General features: G+C 45.6%; 2 non-coding genes across 2 annotated transcripts; both read left to right on the top strand.

Annotated features, from left to right (window-relative positions):
• Positions 1 to 6,219: 6,219 nt before the first annotated feature.
• On the top strand, positions 6,220 to 6,292 carry TRNAK-CUU. The gene has a single exon. It is a non-coding gene; the product is annotated as a tRNA-Lys (tRNA).
• Positions 6,293 to 6,943: 651 nt separating this feature from the next.
• On the top strand, positions 6,944 to 7,015 carry TRNAE-UUC. The gene has a single exon. It is a non-coding gene; the product is annotated as a tRNA-Glu (tRNA).
• Positions 7,016 to 8,983: the final 1,968 nt, after the last annotated feature.

Genomic DNA, 8,983 nt, shown 5'->3' with positions numbered 1-8,983 from the left:
TATGTTCTGTCTTGTTGTGTTTTTTTCCGTGGCCCGAAATTGTTGTGTTTAATATTTTCATGAGATGGTCTGATTTGATATCAAGCGGAAATGTTGGATTGAGATGCAGATACTTGTTTTGTTCAATTTAGAATACAAAGTGTTTGGTTACATCAGAAAAATGTGATATACTAAAGTCTAATACATTTTCTTCAGTAAGAGAAAGAAACTACATTGGCCAAATCTTTTAATTGAGAATTGTTGTTAAAATTTGCATACTGACAGTCTTTGGAAGCGAGGACATGAAAAGTTAACCCACTCCCCATATTGTACAAGGGATCCTTCTGGCTACCTCAGACTTTTAACCAGAGGGCTGGGGATGGTGGATAGCTCTTGGACTAGAAGTTATATTAAGTGAACTTCTCAAAGTGGGTGTGCTTGTCCTGGCTTGTTCTTCCAAAGTTCTGTAATAAGGTTATTTTAGTGAAAGGGTATATGTGGCATACATTGAATGATAATACTTCTGTACTGTATAACAGTACTGTTTATGTGTTCATGGTATGAAAAAGATGTATAATTGAAGAGTACAAGTTTCCTTTGTAGGTTAAATGAAAAAAAAAAAAAAAAAAAAAAGCCAAGAAGAGAATGGCTAACATGCGCTGGCCCCAGTCAAGGACACCGCTTGGCTGCCTACCAAGAGAAGGGGGGGGGAATGCTTGCTGCAGTTACACGAGATTGGTGTGCAGCGGCCAGCCCACTCTCCTCCTTGGGACCTTTTGTAAATATTCAGATTGATTTTATTTAAATGTCTAAATGTTGTGGTTATGAATATGTATTAGTTTTAATTGATGTATTTACCACTTGGGTTGAAGCTTTTCCCTGCAGGACAGTAGATGTCTTTGCTTACAGATTTTGTACCACGTTTTGGCATCCCTGTGACTATCAACAGTGGTCGTGGCACTCACTTTACTGGACAGATTGTAAAGGAGTTATGTGCAACTCACTGCCCTCACCACCCACAGTCTGCTGGGACAGTGGAACGCCGGAACGGGACTTACAAAAAATGAACTGGCCAAGATTTGTGCTGAGACACACTTAAAGTGGCCAGATGCCCTTCCTTTGGCACTGATGTGTATGAGAGCCATTCCCAATCGAACGACTGGACTCAGCCCTCATGAAATTTGACAGGACACCCAATGCTGACTACCAACTGCACCCCCACTAACCCCAGCTCAGATGGACATTCATTTGCTGGATAATATAATGCTTAAATATTGTCAGGCACTAATGAAATGTGTTAAGTCTTTTTATACACAGGTGATGGAAGCACTACCAAAGGATCCTGTGCAACCTTGCCACTCGTTGGAACCAGGAGCCTGGGTCTACATAAAGATCCATCAGCGAAAGACTGCCTTGGCTCCATGCTGGAACGGCCCTTTCCAAGTCCTGCTGACTACCGACACCGCTGTGAAGTGCCACAGACTGACTGCTTGGACCCAGGATTCTCACTGCAAAAAGACCCCTCCACATCAGAAGAATTTTCCTATTGATGATTAGCCTATTCTTTCTTCTAGTTCTACTGTGCTTCTGGACAGCAGGGAAAAAGCTCCCTTGTCCACTGACAGACCAACTGTGCCTTTAGACTTTTCTAGAAAAAGCACAGCTATTACAGGGTGATATGTGCTGGAAACCTCTCCCCTGTAGGATGCTGAACCTTGATTGTTTTGGGAAAGAAGAAGAAGCACTCACTCCACTGACATTGCCAAAGTCCAGGAATTCCTGACTGAAAAGGACACTGAGAACTGACCCTGGTGAAGGAACAAAGAATTACCTACTGGCAGGAAGAAATTTGTGGGACCCATGCTTGGGACTGTGGTATTAATTGGATTTTGGGGTTTATTCTACAGGCTGCGCCCTGTGTTCTGGATACATCCTTCAGTATGTATTGCCCTCCCTAATTGGATTTTAACTGACATTGCCCTTATCCAGTTTTCTACATACCCAGATTGCTCACAAGGGGCTGCCATTAGATTAGCACAACAAAAGGCATGGGTTATTTCCTCTGGACAAAAAGGGAATTGACCAGATCCTTGTGGGCTGGAGCCAATAGTGTAGTAGCCATTTGGACTATTCTTAAAGGCCAAGAACATTATAAGTAATTGGGGCAACTAGAAAAGGCCACTAGTCTTATTTTTGAAGCTCAGCTATCTTGAGTACAGGCTGAAGTTGGTGAGTTACATGTCGTTTCCACCCTTAGTTCTATGACCCAGAAGGAGACTGACAGAGATGGTATTGAATATCACTGAGGCTGGGAAGGCATTGCAGTGGGATCTGGACCAGACTTGGCCCACTGCCCTTACAGACACGTCAGGAGTACCATCTGATCTGTGGTCATGGAGACATACTTGGACACTTTCTGGATGGAAGTGTGGACATTCACAGTGCTCCTTCCAAGCATATGGACCGGTTCGGGTGGGTGTGGGCTCCCACATACCGAATCCTGCTGGGTCCATGGGGAGGATGCCTGTGGGACTGTAATTGTTTACCGAGACATCTGGGGAAATTAGACCACCTGGTATCTCCAACTGATTTCTAGACAGTACCCCTAGCTTGACACCTGACATTTTGGATAAGAATAGAGAGTCAATGGACATTTTGACCGTTAGAACCACCACAGCTCAGTGTATCTATAAACTGAAGCTAGGGGAAGTTGTCACTGTTTATGACAATATTTGTTGAGAGGGTGGAGGTCAAGGAACTACCCTGACGGGACACCCATTTTTTTCGAGCTAATGATAGCTGTGTGTGCGTTAATGCCACCACTTTACAAGATATACATATTGATCTTACCACTGCTGCAGGCAATTATATCATTTACTGGCCTGCAGATAGAATGCAGATAGAATATTGCAAGTAGCTCTTAGATTTTAGGTATATTTTGATTGGACTAGAATAATGCCTGATCGGTTTCAAAATTTGCTTTCATTGTTACCAAAGGTTCTAAGAATCTCTGAATTGCAAGGGCAAATTCCCATGCTTTAGAATATATATCAAGCTGGAAGGAATGCCTTTCATACAGCTTATAGAGTGTTTACTTTATGTACTAGGTATGATGTTTTGTGCTTTGTGTTCGCAATTGTACAACAGCCCCATTATATTATTCCTATGGGATTGTTATTGTTTGTAATGTTGTTAGTTAATTTAGGATTATATTATTGTTGTTGTTGTTGTAAATAACGTAAGAATAGCAATACCTTTCATGTTCATTCTAATCATGCATTGTCATTACGTCCCATGACGGTTGACATGTTTGCTGTAGAATCTGAAGTCCATGGTTTCATGCGAATTGAGAGTTGAAATTGTTTGTTGTACTAGAAGTACAAAAGGGGGGAGTGTGGAAGCCAGTAAATAATTAACAAGGTTTTAAAGAGATCTTAATGAATGTTAGTTAGCATGAGTTAGGTTAACTGTGACCCTGGTGACGTGAGGAAGCAAGATAATGTAAGACAGAGGGAATTGTGTGAAAGTTATTACGACCTTGCAATATGCAGTCTTGCAGTCTTGTTTTTCTAGTGAGATAGCAGAGAAGCTTATGTATAAACAAAATGTATTTGTTGCTTTTTACTGTCTGTATTATTGTTAGAAATTGTCTGTAAAAGGTATAAAGGCTTGCTGTGATTGTTTACCAGTTGAGAGACCTGTCCAGGACCCTGTGTCCTATGGCACTCTCTCCCTCCATGGTAATTACTGGAGAAATAATAAAGAATTTGATTTTGCTGCACCCAAACAAAAAGCGAGAACTGAGTTTTTCTTCGACAAATGTTCACGGGAAGCCAGAAAAAAGCAGCAGGCAGGTAAGCTGGGCGTGGGGGTGGAATGGCTTCCTCTGTCCCTGGCCAAGTGCCCCAGCCCGGTCCCAGCCAAGCACCCCCAGTTCGGGCCCGGCCCGGGGAGTCAGGCCCCTGGTTGAGGTCCCGGCGGAGTGGACCCGGTCCTGGCCCCAGGCAGTGTGGTAAGGGGGCAGGGAGCAGGGAGGGGTATTTGGTTCGTTGTGGAGGGGTGGATAGGGGTAACATAATCCCAACTATACATATAAAATGGCGAGGCCAAAAATAGTTGTTGCCACTCAAGTGAGGGATTTTGGAGTCACTGCGGAAAGTTCTCTGAAAACATCCAATCAGGCCTGGTCTACACTAGGACTTTAATTCGAATTTAGCAGCGTTAATTCAAATTAACCGCGCACCCGTCCACACCAGGAAGCCATTTAGTTCGACCTAGAGGGCTCTTTAGTTCGAATTCGGTACTCCACCCCGACGAGGGGAGTAGCGCTAAATTCGACATGGCTATGTCGAATTAGGCTAGGTGTGGATGCAAATCGAACTTAGTAGCTCCGGGAGCTATCCCACACTGCACCACTCTGTTGACGCTCTGGACAGCAGTCCGAGCTTGGATGCTCTGACCAGCCACACAGGAAAAGTCCCGGGAAAATTTGAATTCCTTTTCCTGTCTGGACAGTTAGAATCTCATTTCGTGGTTGGACATCGGGGCGAGCTCAGCAGCACCGGCAGCAATGCAGAGCTCTCCAGCAGAGGAGTTCATGTAATCTCTGAATAGAAAGAGGGACCCAGCATAGACTGACCGGGAACTCTTGGATCTGATCGGTGTGTGGGGCGAGGAGTCTGTGCTTTCGGAGCTGCGCTCCAAAAAACGGAATGCAAAGACCTACGAGAAGGTCTCCAAAGCCATGACAGACAGAGGTTACTGCCGGGATGCAATGCAGCGCCGCGTGAAAATCAAGGACCCCAGACAAGGCTACCAAAAAATCAAAGCGGCAAACGGATGCTATGGAGCCTGCCACCACTGCCCCACCAGTGACCGTGGACTCTGACGATGGGACAGTGTCGACGGCCAGTTCCTCGGCGATGTTCGTGGACGGGGAAGATGAGGAAGGGTTTGTGGAGGACGAGGCAGGCAACAGCGCTTACAACACTGGTTTCCCTGACAGCCAGGATCTCTTCATCACCCTCACGGAGAGCCCCTACGAACCCTCCCCGGCCGTTAACCCGGACCCTGAATCAGGGGAAGGATCACTCGGTAAGTGCTTTAAACATGTAAACTTTTATTCTTACTATAACAGGAATCTGAAGTATGTGAAAAGGAGGTCTCTATATATATGGGGATAGAACAGAAATTCTCCTGGGAGATCTCCACGAAGCTCTCCTAGAGGTAATCGAAAAGCCTCCGCAGGAGGTTCCTGGGGAGAGCTGCCTTATTGGGTGCTCCGTAGTAGCACACCTTTCCATGCCAGGCTTTCATGAGGTACTCAGGGAGCATTGCCTCCCCGAGCACGGCTGCATAGGGCCCTGGTTTGTGCTGGCTTTCACGCAGCATGCGCTCTCTATCTCCTTCAGTGACCCTCCTCAGGGCAATCTCACTCGGCGACTCCTGCATCTAATTAGGAAAATTACCGTAATGTTACGCCCGGTCCAAAGTATTTTAAAAAAATCTCCGGACAGACGGCGTAGCAGAGAGTCAGCACGCTGCTGCGTGACAAGCGTAACGGGAAGCCAAAGAATCAAATGGACGCTCATGGAGGGAAGGAGGGGGGGGGCTGAGGACGCAAGCTATCCCACAGTTCCCGCTATGTCCGAAAATCATTTGCATTCTTGGCTGACCTCCAAATGCTTCTAGGGTCAAACACAGGGTCCATGGTGGTTCAGGGCATAGCTCGTCAATGTACAGCCTCCCCCCACCCCCAGAAGGAAAAGGGAAAGAAATCGTCTCTTGACTCTTGTAAATGTCACCCTATGTGTACTGAATGCTGCTGGTAGACGCGATGCTGCGGCACGCTACGGTAGCATCCTCGTCCCCCCTTCCCCGTCTCATGGTTGACTGATGGTGCAATACGACTGGTACCCGTTCTCATCATCAGCCTTGCGGTAGATGATGTAGTGCAATAGGACTGCTACCTGTCCTCATCATCAGCCCATAGGTAGATGGCCTGCTAACCGTCTTCATCATAGCAACAGGGGGCTGAGCTCCATCAGCCCCCGCCCTTCATGTGTAAAGAAAAGATTCTGTAATGCCTGGACTATCATAGCAGCTGGAGGCTGCCTTACCCTCATTCCATTTCCCTAACAAGTCACTGTTTCTTATTCCTGCATTCCTTATTACTTCAGCATACAAATGGGGGGACACTACAACTACACTGTCTGTGCCTTTGCGACCCCTTGAGGCCTAGCCTGACTAGCTCAGTCGGTAGAGCATGAGACTCTTAATCTCAGGGTCGTGGGTTTGAGCCCCACGTTGGGCGTTCAGACTTGCACTCTTCGACATCACTCTCTCCCTTAGAGTCTCAGAGCATAACAGAATCCACTCTTTGTTCTCTCAACCAGCTGAGGAAGTCTCGGACCTTTAGTACATCATGAAGACAAGACACATTGACAATTCCATGGTCCTAAGAGAGTTGAGTCTCTTCTAGCCCAGGCAAGAGAGGGAAAAAATAACCTTTCAGAAGCTGATTGCCCCCCACCCCCTGAGCAGCCATCTAGAGCTTCTCTACTTATTTCTATATCTTTGCCAGCGCTCAGTAGTTGAGGTAACTGCTTCTTTCTCAAATCCTCCACCAGCCCTCTTCATTGGGATGGAGATTGCTTAAGGCTGACGATTCCAACCACATCTTATTCATCCCTCGTACATTTCTGTAAGCCCATGGAGAGTAAAACAAGATAGCAATAAAACTGTTTAAAAAAAAAAAAGACATGGCCTCAATGTATAACAATACTGGAAATTGTTTTAATATGTTTTCTGTTTCTTTTTCATATCAGTGCTAAAAATAGGAAGGGAACCGTAAGGAAACGAAGAGCTCAGAGCTTGTGTTAACCCTCTTTGAAGACGAACGAATGGCCTCAGTTGGACAGAAAGTAGGCCTAGAAAGTCAAGCCCAACCCCCCCAAAAGCAATCTCTCTGGTGGTCTAGTGGTTAGGATTTGGCGCTTTCACCGCCACGGCCCGGGTTTGATTCCCGGTCAGGGAGTTAGCCTCTTCAATAAAAGTCTACCTTGCCTTCCTTGCTTGGAGTTCAACCGGAAGAATGCAACTTCCTGGCCTCCTTCAGAATGCTTGGAAACTCTTTGGAGGCCATGGGGAAAGCAAAGCTTCCAACTACTACAATATGGCTATCTGCCCCTTAAAGCCCAGCCTCTGCACTCTTTTACACAAATACACTTACTTGTGCAAACAATTTAGTTTTTCCTTCTTACCTAGCCTAACCTAAATTAGAACAACATTGCACTTTGACCCAAGATCTTTTTTTTTTCTTTTCACTTTTCTTGGTGAAACCAAACCAAACCAAACAATCATTTTGGGTCCACCAAAATATTTCACTAAATATAATATTCATCCAAAAACCTTTCACCCAGCGCTATATACAAGTCTTTGGAAGTAACCACCCCGGAGAAAGATCATTAAGCTTTTCCATTCCTAAGATCTAGCCGCTGAAGGCTTCTGAGCATGGGCTATGGGCCTTTCACCTCTAGGCCAGTGGTTACCCTCTTGCTCAGGTGGCTACTGATGAAAGGCAACGTGGTTTAGTGGCAGATCCATTTCAGCCTCCCTCTTCCAATGTCTACAGGAGGGTGTTTGTTTCGCATTGCATCTAAGAATCAAATCAATTCTCTTGAAACCTCAACCTGGAATCAAGGTGATTGTAGGTCAAGGAAGGAAGGTTTTGTTCATCCTGTTCTAGTAAATGCTCAAAGTTGCGATGGTTCTTGGAGCTTCCAGACACATTGGCCAGAATTTTCAGAAGGTCTCACACCCACCGCTAGGGCCAGATTTGCAGAAGAACTAGGCTCCCAGTTAGGCACTAAAATCTTTAGCCAGATTGTCAAAAAGGCTCAACCTATTTTTCCAAAAGATGAGTTATTTTGGAAAAAAGCTTGTAAAGATTGTGGGTGCTGGTTACTTGTCTATGTGGCCCACACTGCTGGAGTTGGAGGTTCACCATTGTTTTCTCAGAATGCGGTGTCCGTAGTCTGCCTCAGTTCTGGTGTCCATCTTTTATTCTCCTAATAAATCAGCAGGGAGACCAAAACAACATCGGACTCACAGGGCTCCCGGAAACCTGCCAATTTGGCTCACGGTGAAGGTGTATACAAATCATCTGTGCTGTGGAAGGGCTCTGGGAGTTGAAAGAGTTGTGAATTTAACCCTCTAGGTTTCGGGCCTAATCTGAAACTGTTTCAAAACCAATTCCTTAAATAGACCATAGTTTGAAGCATCAGCAATAGGCATCTTACTGAATATATCCAGAGCTTTCCCAGCCAATTTGGCAACCAAAGTTGTCATCTTCCCTTTCCCGAAGAAGCACTTTGTCTGTCCTCCGGGCAACACGCTTAAAAATCACTACCAGTGTCTCAAAGCAATCAGCTGTGCACATATCCTGCTCGACTACGCCACTGTGATGGGTTCGGTCACAGAGATCCCCTTGGGACTGAAATTACTTCCGAGCCCGTTTTCCCTGCCAGCTTGGGACTCCAGAACCCTGCCTTGTTGAGCCAGACACCCTAGCCTGCTGCAACACAGACCCAGGCTCTGGGCCACACCCCCAAAGCTGCAGACTTTAACTCAAAACAGCTCAGCACCTGTCTCCAGCACCCAGCTCCCAGTGGGATCCAAAACCCCAAATAAATCCCTTGTACTCTCTATAAAGCTTATACAGGGTAAATTCCTAAATTCTTCACCCTCTAGGTCACTGATAGAGAGAGATGCACAGCTGTTTGCTCCCCCAGGGATTAATCACTTCCTCTGGGTTTATTAATAAACAAAAGTCATTTTTATTAAGGTTAAAAAGTAGGAGTGAAGTGATTTCAAGTAATAACAGACAGAACAAAGGAAGTCACCAAGCAAACTAAAACAAAACACGCAAGCCTAAGCCTAATACATTAAGAAACTGATTCCAGGGAATAGCTCACCCTCAGAGGTGTTCCAATCAGCTTCTTTC

Source organism: Mauremys mutica, unplaced genomic scaffold (assembly GCF_020497125.1).
Source record: "Mauremys mutica isolate MM-2020 ecotype Southern unplaced genomic scaffold, ASM2049712v1 Super-Scaffold_100089, whole genome shotgun sequence".
Lineage (NCBI taxonomy): Eukaryota > Metazoa > Chordata > Testudines > Geoemydidae > Mauremys > Mauremys mutica.
The sequence above is the reverse complement of the archived record's forward strand: the minus strand, read 5'-3'. Positions and strand labels throughout refer to the sequence as shown.